We start from the raw sequence: 14578 nt of genomic DNA on the forward strand, positions 1-14578 counted from the left end.
TTTAAAATTAGCACTTTTGATTTCTCCCATAGACTTTTAAAGGGTGTTCCATGGCTTTCGAATTTGCCGTGAACACCCCAAATTGTTCACTGTTCGGCGAACTGGCGAACAGCCGATGTTCGAGTCGAACATGAGTTTGACTCGAACTCGAAGCTTATCCCTACTCAGGGTATGCATAGTGGCTGCAGGGAGCAAGGCACAACAATACTCAGCAATGCAGCATTAATTTGGATATAACGCATTTTTAAAATTCAGCTCACCCAACCTCCACCATCTGACTGTAAACACCGGCACAACATGGGTGCGTGTACCTAGGGGAGACTCTGCCAACACCGCTGCCCACTTTACATGGACCCAATGGACCCCAGACCAGACTGTTAGCCATGATAAAAGCCACCCTGAGGACCAGCAGTTGGGTTCCCTGGATTATGGGTCATTTAGCCGAGATACCAGCCAGGTAGAGGAGCACACCTAGGTCCTGCGCATAGGAGAAAAAAAGAAGAATGCAGAGGCTCTAGGGCTCAAATTTACATGAGTTAAGTCCTGGAGGCATGGGGGCGAATCCTATACCCAGCTGTGCTGACATGGAGCCGTCAGGAAAAATTATAAAGTGGTGCTGGTAAAAAAAAATGTAGATTTTGGCCTGAAAGGTGTATGTCTCACTTCTGAATCAAAAAATGACCCTAAATCCTCAGTTGAAAGCTCAAATACCACTCTGTTCCAAAATGTCGCCAAAATATCTAAGGCCATCAGCTCCACAATCTCTAATTAAAACACTGGGACAGTGGTAGCAGTGGCGTAGCGTGGGTTGTCAGCACCCGGGGCAAGGCAAGTAATTTGCGCCCCCCCCAACCTGCGGACTTTTAGCTATCCCTGAGTCCCTTCAAATACAATAGTACTGACCTACCTGATTCCTATACTGACCACTACACTACATTGTCCACTACACTATACTGACCACTATACTATACTGTCCACTAGATTACACTTACCACTACACTGACCACTACACTGACCACCATACTACACTGTCCACTATACTGACCAATATACTACACTATACTGTCCACTAGGGATGAGCTTCGTGTTCGAGTCGAACCCATGTTCGACTCGAACATCGGCTGTTCGATCGTTCGCCGAATTGCGAACGATATGGGCCGTTCGCGCCAAATTCGTGTGGCACGTCACGGCCCATAATTCACTGCGGCATCGCAGTGCATTGCTTGCTGATGATTGGCCAAGCATGCACTATGACCCGCATGCTTGGCCAATCACAGCGCCGCCTTAACAGAGAGCCATAATTGGCCAAAGCCAAGGAGGCTTTGGCCAATTATGGCTCAGGGGATTTAGTACACGCCCCACACTATATAAGGCCGCCTGCACGGCGGCCCTGTGCAGTGTGTTCCGGTGTGCTTAGAGAGAGAGAGAGACAGTGTCATTTCATTTGAGTTAGCTAGATTAGGCAGGACAGTCAGTCAGTTAGCTGCACTTAAAGTGTATTGTGTATATATATGCATCCCAGGTGTTGCATACATATATATATATATATATATATATATATATATATATATATATATATATATATATATATATATATATATATATATATATATATATATATATATATATATATATATATATATATACACTGTATTCAGTTTAGCTAGATCCGTTCCTGTTATCTTCTAGACTATTTACATTTAGTGCAGTGCGTCCTGCTCACAGTGTTCAGCTAGATCCGTTCCTGTTATATTCCTACTGACAGGCAGGCTTGTCTTGTTACAGTATTTTGAAGAAAATTACTGGTGTTCTTTTGATCCTATTAGTACCACAGTCAGGCAGCTAGACTATTTACATTTAGTGCAGTGCGTCCTGCTCACAGTGTTCAGCTAGATCCGTTCCTGTTATCTTCTTACTGACAGGCAGGCTTGTCTTGTTACAGTATTTTAAAGAAAATTACTGGTGTTCTTTTGATCCTATTAGTACCACAGTCAGGCAGCTAGACTATTTACAGTTAGTGCAGTGCGTCCTGCCCACAGTGTTCTGCTAAACCTACAAGTAAGTGGGGTGCGTCCTGCTCATAGTGTTCAGCTAAACCTACAAGTTAGTGGGGTGCGTCCACCTCACAGTGTTCAGCTAAACCTACAAGCTAGTGGGGTGCGTCCTGCTCACAGTGTTCAGCTAGATCCGTTTCTGTTATCTTCTTACTGACAGGCAGGCTTGTCTTGTTACAGTAAATACAGCTACCTGAAGAAAATTGCTGGTGTTTTTTTGATCCTATTAGTATCACAGTCAGGCAGCTAGACTATTTACAGTTAGTGCAGTGCGTCCTGCTCACAGTGTTCTGCTAAACCTACAAGTTAGTGGGGTGCGTCCACCTCACAGTGTTCAGCTAAAGCTACCTGTAGAAGGTTGGTGGTGTTCTCATACTACAGGCAGGCAGTTGATTTTGCTAGCTGCAGTATCAGTATATATATATATATCCCAGCTTAGTGCAGCTACAGGCCATTAGTATGTCTGGAAGGCCAAGAAGGAGAGGCAGACAGTCACAAGCCAATAAGAGAGGGCAAGCAGGCTCTGTGTCTAGTGCTGGTCGTGGAGACGGTGCATCCTCATCAGCACGTGGCCATGGGACACGCTTGGCCTTTTTTTCGGCAGCTGGCCATGTTGAGCCGCAACATGCGGAAGACTTGGTCGAGTGGATGACCAAGCCGTCCTCATCCTCCTCATCCTCTCTCACCCATGCCCAGGGTACTTTGTCTGGCAAAGCAGCGGCCTCTTCCCTCGGCTCAATGTCATCAGTGACTCCTTCCCTAGCCCCACCATGTCCTCCTGAGGAGTCCCTCAAACTGTTTGACCACAGTGTTGGGTACATGCTCCAGGAGGATGCCCAGCGTTTGGAAGGCTCTGATGATGATACTGAGCTCGATGAAGGCAGTAACACGAGCACGGACAGAGGGGGTGCCCAAGAAGGACAGCAATCTGGCAGTCATGCTCCCCCTGCTGCAGCATACTGCCAGGTTTGCTCCAGTGATGAGGAGGGAGGGGATGATGAGGTCACTGACTCAACGTGGGTGCCTGATAGGAGAGAGGAGGAGGAGGCGGCACATCACCAACGAGGCAGGATGCCCTCCAGGGGCCAGCCTAAGGGCAGCACATTGACTGCATCACACCCCAAAGCTCCACATGTGCAGGGCGCTGCAGTCTCTGCGCATTATTCAAAAAGTTCTTTGGTGTGGGCCTTTTTTGAGACGAGTGCATCAGATCGCACCGCTGCTATTTGCAACATATGTCTCAAGCGTATCTCGCGTGGCCAAAACATCTCCCGCTTGGGTACCACATGCTTGACCAGACATATGTTGACCTGCCATGCAGTTCGTTGGCAAGCGTATCTAAAAGACCCACACCAAAGAACAAAGAGGACCTCTGCTTGCTCCTCATCAGCTGAGATTTCCAATCCCACTAGACCTTCAGTCCTCTCTGAGACCTGCACTGAGAGGAATGAAGGTGTAGAATTAGGTGTGTCACAGCCACGTACTTGTGGGCAATCTGATTTTGGTACACCGACGTCAGATTGTACCAGGCAAATTTCCCTGCCCCAGCTGCTGCACCGCCAAAAGAAGTTTGCTCCCAGCCATCCACATGCCCAACGGTTGAATGCTAGCTTGGCAAAATTGCTAGCACTTCAACTGCTGCCTTTTCAGTTGGTAGACTCTGCCCCCTTCCGTGAGTTTGTGGAATGTGCGGTTCCTCAGTGGCAGGTACCCAAACGCCACTTTTTCTCATGGAAGGCGATTCCGGCTCTCTACCAGCATGTGGAAGGCAATGTCCATGCCTCGCTGGACAGGGCGGTCAGCGGTAAGGTGCATATTACCGCTGACTCATGGTCCAGCAGGCATGGACAGGGACGTTACCTAAGTTTCACGGCGCATTGGGTGACTCTGCTGGCAGCTGGGAAGGATGCAGGACAAGGTGCAGTAGTGTTGGAGGTTGTTCCGCCACCACGCCTCCAAAATGCTAATGATTGTGACACACCTCTCTCCTCCACCCCCTCCTCTTCTTCTTCCTCCATGGCCTCTTCCTCGGAACCAGCGGTGCTCCGTAGTCGTTCAAGGGGCTACGCAAGTACGCAGGCCAAAAGATGCCATGCGGTGCTTGAGCTGGTGTGCTTGGGGGACAGGAGCCACACTGGGGCAGAGGTTCTGTCAGCTCTGCAGGGGCAGGTTCAGAGGTGGTTGACGCCACGCCAACTTAAGGCAGGAATGGTGGTTTGCGACAATGGCACCAACCTCTTCTCTGCCCTCCGACAGGGACAAATGACCCATGTGCCCTGTTTGGCTCACGTCCTTAACTTGGTGGTGCAGCGGTTCTTGGGCAGGTACCCGGGCTTACAGGATGTCCTGAGGCAGGCCAGGAAAGTCTGTGTGCATTTCCGCCGGTCATATAATGCCAGTGCTCGGCTGACGGACCTCCAAAAGGAGTTTAACCTGCCCAAGAACCGCCTAATCTGTGACATGCCCACCAGGTGGAACTCAACGTTGGCCATGCTGCAGCGGCTGCACAGGCAGCAGAGGGCCATCAATGAGTACCTGTGCGACTATGGCACCAGGACAGGGTCAGGGGAGCTTGGTTTTTTTCCCCACGCCAGTGGGCCATGATCAGGGATGCATGCACTGTCCTGTCACCATTTGAGGAGGCCACGAGGATGGTGAGCAGTGACAGTGCATGCATCAGTGACACTGTCCCCCTTGTCCACCTGTTGGAGCACACGCTGCGTGGAATAATGGACAGGGCACTTGAGGCAGAACAGAGGCAGGAAGAGGAGGACTTCCTTAGCTCTCAAGGCCCCCTTTATCCAGACAGTGTTCCTGCGTGCCCGCCGATCACACAGGAAGAGGACGAGGAGGAAGAAGAGGAGGAGGAGGAGGAAGATTGTGTCAGTATGGAGGTGGAGCCTAGCACTCAGCATCAGCAGCAGTCTTTAAGGGATCAGTCCCAAGAAACACATGGACTTGTACGTGGCTGGGAGGAGGTGGCTGCGGACCATGTCGTCCTTAGTGACCCAGAGGACTCCGGACCGAATGCCTCAGCAAACCTACGCTGCATGGCCTCCCTGATCCTGCAAAGCCTGCGTAAGGATCCTCGTATTCGTGGTATCAAGGAGAAGGACCAATACTGGCTGGCAACCCTCCTTGATCCACGTTACAAGGGTAAGGTTGCGGACCTTATCTTGCCATCGCAGAGGGAGCAGAGGATGAAACCTCTTCGGGAGGCCTTGCAGAAAGGTCTGTGCAACGCGTTCCCAGAGACTGGGAGGTTACAAACTCCTGTTTCTGGACAACGTGTTGCTGAGGCTTCGGTCAGTCAAAGAAGGATCGGTGGAGAAGGTGGCCGTCTGACCGATGCGTTCAGACAATTTTTTGGTCCGCAGCCCCAAGGTATGATCGGTTCCAGCAACCATCGCCAGCGTCTGTTTTACATGGTGCAGGAATACCTAGGGGCAAGATCAGACTTGGACACCTTTCCCACCGAAAATCCTCTGGGTTACTGGGTCTTGAGGATGGATCATTGGCCAGAGCTTGCACAGTATGCAATTGAGCTACTGGCCTGTCCTGCATCCAGCGTTCTTTCAGAACGCACATTCAGTGCTGCTGGAGGCGTGGTAACCGATCACAGGGTGCGTCTGTCCACTGACTCGGTCGATCGACTGACCTTCATAAAAATGAATGAGTCTTGGATCACCACCAGCTACCAAGCACCTGATGCTGATGTAACCGAATAATTTTTTTTGAAATCTCAGATCCCTTCAAAGACTGCCTATGCTGATGCTGAGTGACTATCCCTGAGTAATTATCCTCTTCCTCCTCAATCATCATGCTGATAGCTTGTAAGAACATTTTTGGTTCTGGGTGCCACCACCAGTGCCTAAGGCACAATTTTTCAGCCCCTGTTTAACAGGGGCGTGTAATTACGATTTTTGATGCAATACTTTGCAGCAGGGCTCGTTCCTGCATTCCAACTAGAGTGTCTGTGAGGGGTTGCAGTGTTGTGGCACCAGCACCAGTGCCTAAGGCCCAATTTTTCAGCCCTTGTTTAACAGGGGCGTGTAATTACAATTTTTGATGCAATACTTTGCAGCAGGGCTCGTTCCTGCATTCCAACTAGAGTGTCTGTGAGGTGTTGCAGTGTTGTGGCACCAGTGCCTAAGGCCTAATTTTTCAGCTCCTGTTCAACAGGGGCATGTAATTACAATTCTTGATCTAATATTTCACAGCAGAGCCCTGTGAGGGCTTACAGTGTTGTGGCCACAGCAACACCTAAGGCCCAAATTTCTGCTGAGTATATAGGGCAGGACCCTACTTTCAAACAACTAACTTACAAACGACTCCTACTTGCAAACGGAAGGAGACAACAGGAAGTGAGAATAAATCTACCCCTAGGAAGGGAAATTCTCTCCTGTAAGAGTTAATATGGGAAAAACATTTCTCCTTTCCACTGATGCTTTCCAATCCATTGGGACAAAAAGTGAGGTGAAATCTTCTGAAGAGGAGGAAAGACAGCAAAACAAATGTCACAGGGGTGATAACCCTTACCTATGTTTTCCAAAAAGCTTAAAAAAGATTTTTTGGCTGGAGCTAAACACGTTAAAAATGTACCCGTTCAAAATTACAAAGAGATTCTACTTAACAACAAACCTACAGCCTGTATACTGCTGTTCAGAGTATATAGGGCCTGGTGGCCCCACACCTTTCCTTATTTTAATTTGGGTGCGGGGTTCCCCTTAATATCCATACAAGACCCAAAGGGCCTGGTAATGGACTGGGGGGTACCCATGCCGTTTGTCTCACTGATTTTCATCCATATTGCCAGGACCCGACATTACATTAAACCCGCAAGCAGTTTTAAATGAGATTTTTTCCTTTAAAAATGACATTTGGTGCAGGGACTGTTCTAAACACGGGAAACACGCGTCACTTTACAGGCATACTATAGACACCCCTCAGGTACGATATTTAAAGGAATATTTCACTTTTTTTTTTTTTACTTTAAGCATCATTAAAATCACTGCTCCCGAAAAAACGGCCGTTTTTAAAAGTTTTTTTTGCATTGATACATGTCCCCTGGGGTAGGACCCGGGTCCCCAAACCCTTTTTAGGACAATACCATGCAAATTAGCCTTTAAAATGAGCACTTTTGATTTCGAACGTTCGAGTCCCATAGACGTCAATGGGGTTCTAACGTTCGTGCGAACTTTCGGTCCGTTCGCAGGTTCTGGTGCGAACCGAACCGGGGGGTGTTCGGCTCATCCCTACTGTCCACTATACTACACTACACTGTCCACTATACTGACCACCATACTACACTGTCCACTATACTACACTACACTGTCCACTATACTGACCACCATACTACACTGTCCACTATACTACACTGACCACTATACTACACTGTCCACTATACTGACCACCATACTACACTGTCCACTATACTACACTACACTGTCCACTATACTGACCACCATACTACACTGTCCACTATACTACACTGACCACTATACTACACTGTCCACTATACTGACCACCATACTACACTGTCCACTATACTACACTATACTGACCACCATACTACACTGACCACTATACTACACTATACTGACCACCATACTACACTGACCACCATACTACACTGTCCACTATACTACACTGTCCACTATACTACACTGACCACCATACTACACTGTCCACTATACTACATTACACTGACCACTATACTACATTACACTGACCACTATACTACACTACACTTGACCACCATACTACACTGACCACTATACTGACCACCATACTACACTATCCACTATACTACACTACACTTGACCACCATACTACACTGACCACCATACTACACTGACCACTATACTACACTGTCCACTATACTGACCACCATACTACACTGTCCACTATACTACACTATACTGACCACCATACTACACTAACCACTATAATACACTATACTGACCACCATACTACACTGTCCACTATACTACACTATACTGACCATCATACTACACTGACCACAATACTACACTGTCCACTATACTACACTGACCACTATACTACACTGACCACCATACTACACTGACCACCATACTACACTGTCCACTATACTACATTACACTGACCACTATACTACATTACACTGACCACTATACTACACTACACTTGACCACCATACTACACTGATCACTATACTCACCACCATACTACACTGTCCACTATACTACACTACACTGTCCACTATACTGACCACCATACTACACTGCCCACTATACTGCACTGTCCACTATACTACATTACACTGACCACTATACTACATTACACTGACCACTATACTACACTACACTTGACCACCATACTACACTGACCACTATACTGACCACCATACTACACTGTCCACTATACTACACTACACTGTCCACTATACTGACCACCATACTACACTGTCCACTATACTACACTACACTGACCACCATACTACACTATACTGACCACCATACTACACTGACCACTATACTACACTATACCGACCACCATACTACACTGTCCAGTATACTACACTATACTGACCACCATACTACACTGCCCACTATACTACACTACACTGACCACCATACTACACTATACTGACCACCATACTACACTGTCCACTATACTACATTATACTGACCACTATACTACACTGACCACTATACTACACTACACTGACCACCATACTACACTATACTGACCACCATACTACACTGTCCACTATACTACATTATACTGACCACCATACTACACTGACCAATATACTACACTGTCCACCATACTACACTTACCACCATACTACACTGTCCACTATACTACACTGTCCAATATACTGACCACCATACTACACTGTCCACTATACTACACTATACTGACCACCATACTACACTGTCCACTATACTACACTGTCCACTATACTACACTGTCCACTATACTACACTGACCACTATACTACACTGACCACTATACTACACTATACTGACCACCATACTACACTGTCCACTATACTACACTATACTGACCACCATATTACACTGTCCACTATACTACACTATACTGACCACCATACTACACTGACCACCATACTACACTGACCACCATACTACACTGACCACTATACTACACTGTCCACTATACTACACTGTCCACTATACTACACTGACCACCATACTACACTGTCCACTATACTACACTGACCACCATACTACGCTGTCCACCATACTACACTGTCCACCATACTACACTGTCCACCATACTACACTGTCCACTATACTACACTGACCACCATACTACACTGACCACCATACTACACTGTCCACTATACTACACTACACTGACCACCATACTACACTGTCCACTATACTACACTATACTGACCACCATACTACACTGTCCACTATACTACACTGTCCACCATACTACACTGTCCACCATACTACACTGACCACCATACTACACTGTCCACTATACTACACTGTCCACTACACTAACCACTACACTACACTGTCCACTATACTACACTATACTGACCACCATACTACACTGACCACTATACTACACTATACTGACCACCATACTACACTGTCCACTATACTACATTACACTGTCCACTATACTGACCACCATACTACACTGACCACTATACTACACTGTCCACCATACTACACTGTCCACCATACTACACTGTCCACCATACTACACTGTCCACCATACTACACTGACCACTATACTACACTGACCACTATACTACACTGTCCACTATACTACACTGTCCACTATACTACACTGTCCACTATACTACACTATACTGTCCACTATACTACACTGTCCACTACACTAACCACTACACTACACTGTCCACTATACTACACTATACTGACCACCATACTACACTGTCCACTATACTACACTATACTGACCACCATACTACACTGTCCACTATACTACACTATACTGACCACCATACTACACTGACCACTATACTACACTGTCCACTATACTACATTACACTGACCACTATACTACATTACACTGACCACTATACTACACTACACTTGACCACCATACTACACTGACCACTATACTGACCACCATACTACACTGTCCACTATACTACACTACACTGTCCACTATACTGACCACCATACTACACTGCCCACTATACTACAATGTCCACTATACTACATTAAACTGACCAGTATACTACATTAACCACTTGCCGACCGCCTAACGCAGATATACTGCGGCAGAATGGCACGGGCAGGCAGAATCACGTACCCATACGTGATCTGCCTCCCGCGGGCGGGGGGTCCGATCGGACCCCCCCCGGTGCCAGCGGCGGTCGGCATTTGACTGGGAGCGTTGAGAGGCGAGGGGGAGACCATCCGATCATGGCCCCCCCCTCGCGATCGCTCCCAGCCAATCGGAATCCTCCCCTGCCTGTGTGTAGTACACACAGGCAGAGGATGTGATGTCATCTCTCCTCGGCTCGGCAGTTTCCGTTCCAGCGCCGAGGAGAGAAGACATGTAAGTGCACAAAACACACACACACACAGTAGAACATGCCAGGCACATAAAACACCCCCGACCCCCCCCCCGATTGCCCCCCAATCACCCCCCTCTGTCACAAACTGACACCAAGCAGTATTTTTTTTTTTTTTTCTGATTACTGATTGGTGTCAGTTTGTGACAGTTAGAAGTGGTAGGGCAGTGAGTGGTAGCCCCCTGTAGGTCTAGGGTACCCCCCTAACCCCCCCTAATAAAGTTTTAACCCCTTGATCACCCCCTGTCACCAGTGTCGCTAAGCGATCATTTTTCTGATTGCTGTATTAGTGTCGCTGGTGACGCTAGTTAGGGAGGTAAATATTGAGGTTCGCCGTCAGCGTTTTATAGCGACAGGGACCCCCATATACTATCTAATAAATGTTTTAACCCCTTGATTGCCCCCTAGTTAACCCTTTCACCACTGATCATCGTATAACCGTTACGGGTGACGCTGGTTAGTTCGTTTATTTTTTATAGTGTCAGGGCACCCGCCGTTTATTACCGAATAAAGGTTTAGCCCCCTGATCGCCCGGCGGTGATATGCGTCGCCCCAGGCACCATCAGATTAGTGCCAGTACCGCTAACACCTACACACGCAGCATACGCCTCCCTTAGTGGTATAGTATCTGTACGGATAAATATCTGATCCGATCAGATCTATACTAGCGTTCCCAGCAGTTTAGGGTTCCCAAAAACGCAGTGTTAGCGGGATCAGCCCAGATACCTGCTAGCACCTGCGTTTTTCCCCTCCGCCCGGCCCAGCCCACCCAAGTGCAGTATCGATCGATCACTGTCACTTACAAAACACTAAACGCATAACTGCAGCGTTCGCAGAGTCAGGCCTGATCCCTGCGATCGCTAACAGTTTTCTTGGTAGCGTTTTGGTGAACTGGCAAGCACCAGCCCCAGGCAGCGTCAGGTTAGCGTCAGTACCGCTAACACCCACGCACGTACCGTACACCTCCCTTAGTGGTATAGTATCTGAACGGATCAATATCTGATCCGATCAGATCTATACTGGCGTCCCCAGCAGTTTAGGGTTCCCAAACACGCAGTGTTAGCGGGATCAGCCCAGATACCTGCTAACACCTGCGTTTTGCCCCTCCGCCCGGCCCAGCCCACCCAAGTGCAGTATCAATCGATTACTGTCACTTACAAAACACTAAACACATAACTGCAGCGTTCGCAGAGTCAGGCCTGATCCCTGCGATCGCTAACAGTTTTTTTGGTAGCGTTTTGGTGAACTGGCAAGCACCAGCCCCAGGCAGCGTCAGGTTAGCGCCAGTACCGCTAACACCCACGCACGCACCGTACACCTCCCTTAGTGGTATAGTATCTGAAAGGATCAATATCTGATCCGATCAGATCTATACTGGCGTCCCCAGCAGTTTAGGGTTCCCACAAACGCAGTGTTAGCGGGATCAGCCCAGATACCTGCTAGCACCTGCGTTTTGCCCCTCCGCCAGGCCCAGCCCAGCCCACCCAAGTGCAGTATCGATCGATCACTGTCACTTACAAAGCACTAAATGCATAACTGCAGTGTTCGCAGAGTCAGGCCTGATCCCTGCAATCGCTAACAGTTTTTTTTGTAGCGTTTTGGTGAACTGGCAAGCACCAGCGGCCTAGTACACCCCGGTCGTAGTCAAACCAGCACTGCAGTAACACTTGGTGACGTGGCGAGTCCCATAAGTGCAGTTCAAGCTGGTTAGGTGGCAAGCACAAGTAGTGTCCCGCTGTCACCAAAAAGACAAACACAGGCCCGTCGTGCCCATAATGCCCTTCCTGCTGCATTCGCCAATCCTAATTGGGAACCCACCGCTTCTGCAGCGCCCGTACTTCCCCCATTCACATCCCCAACCAAATGCAGTCGGCTGCATGAGAGGCATTTTCTTTATATCCTCCCGAGTACCCCTACCCAGCGAACCCCCCCAAAAAAGATGTCGTGTCTGCAGCAAGCGCAGATATAGGAGTGACACCCGCTATTATTGTCCCTCCTGTCCTGACAATGCTGGTCTTTGCATTGGTGAATGTTTTGAACGCTACCATACACTAGTTGAGTATTAGCGTAGAGTACAGCATTGCACAGACTAGGCACACTTTCACAGGGTCTCCCAAGATGCCATTTTGAGAGACCCGAACCTGGAACCGGTTACAGTTATAAAAGTTACAGTTACAAAAAAAAAGTGTAAAAAAAAAAAAAAAAAAAAACACATACAAAAATATAAAATAAAAAAAAATAGTTGTCGTTTTATTGTTCTCTCTCTCTCTATTCTCTCTCTATTGTTCTGCTCTTTTTTACTGTATTCTATTTTGCAATGTTTTATTGTTATTATGTTTTTATCATGTTTGCTTTCCAGGTATGCAATTTTTTATACTTTACCGTTTACTGTGCTTTATTGTTAACCATTTTTTTGTCTTCAGGTACGCCATTCACGACTTTGAGTGGTTATACCAGAATGATGCCTGCAGGTTTAGGTATCATCTTGGTATCATTCTTTTCAGCCAGCGGTCGGCTTTCATGTAAAAGCAATCCTAGCGGCTAATTAGCCTCTAGACTGCTTTTACAAGCAGTGGGAGGGAATGCCCCCTCCCCAACGTCTTCCGTGTTTTTCTCTGGCTCTCCTGTCTCAACAGGGAACCTGAAAATGCAGCCGGTGATTCAGCCAGCTGACCATAGAGCTGATCACACACCAGAGTGGCTCCAAACATCTCTATGGCCTAAGAAACCGGAAGCTACGAGCATTTTATGACTTAGATTCCGCCGGATGTAAACAGCGCCATTGGGAAATTGGGAAAGCATTTTATCACACCGATCTTGGTGTGGTCAGATGCTTTGAGGGCAGAGGAGAAATCTAGGGTCTAATAGACCCCAATTTTTTCAAAAAAGAGTACCTGTCACTACCTATTGCTATGATAGGGGATATTTACATTCCCTGAGATAACAATAAAAATGATTTAAAAAAAAAAAAAAATGAAAGGAACAGTTTAAAAATAAGATAAAAAAAATAATAATAAAGAAAAAAAAAAAAAAAAAAGCACCCCTGTCCCCCCTGCTCTCGCGCTAAGGCGAACGCAAGCGTCGGTCTGGCGTCAAATGTAAACAGCAATTGCACCATGAATGTGAAGTATCACCGCGAACGTCAGATCGAGGGCAGTAATTTTAGCAGTAGACCTCCTCTGTAAATCTAAAGTGGTAACCTGTAAAGGCTTTTAAAGGCTTTTAAAAATGTATTTAGTTTGTCGCCACTGCACGTTTGTGCGCAATTTTAAAGCATGTCATGTTTGGTATCCATGTGCTCGGCCTAAGATCATCTTTTTTATTTCATCAAACATTTGGGCAATATAGTGTGTTTTAGTGCATTAAAATTTTAAAAAAGTGATTTTTTTCCCCAAAAAATGCGTTTGAAAAATCGCTGCGCAAATACTGTGTGAAAAAAAAAAATAAAACACCCACCATTTTAATCTGTAGGGCATTTGCTTTAAAAAAAAAAATATAGTGTGTGGGGGTTCAAAGTAATTTTCTTGCAAAAAAAATTTTTTTATGTAATCAAAAAGTGTCAGAAAGGGCTTTGTCTTCAAGTGGTTAGAAGAGTGGGTGATGTGTGACATAAGCTTCTAAATGTTGTGCATAAAATGCCAGGACAGTTCAAAACCCCCCAAATGACCCCATTTTGGAAAGTAGACACCCCAAGCTATTTGCTGAGAGGCATGTCGAGTCCATGGAATATTTTATATTGTGACACAAGTTGCGGAAAAGAGACAATTTTTTATTTTTTTTATTTTTTTTTGCACAAAGTTGTCACTAAATGATATATTGCTCAAACATGCCATGGGAATATGTGAAATTACACCCCAAAATACATTCTGTTGCTTCTCCTGAGTATGGGGATACCACATGTGTGAGACTTTTTGGGAGCCTAGCCGCGTACGGGACCCCGAAAACCAAG

The sequence above is a fragment of the Aquarana catesbeiana genome, linkage group LG08, assembly GCF_042186555.1.
Source record: "Aquarana catesbeiana isolate 2022-GZ linkage group LG08, ASM4218655v1, whole genome shotgun sequence".
Lineage (NCBI taxonomy): Eukaryota > Metazoa > Chordata > Amphibia > Anura > Ranidae > Aquarana > Aquarana catesbeiana.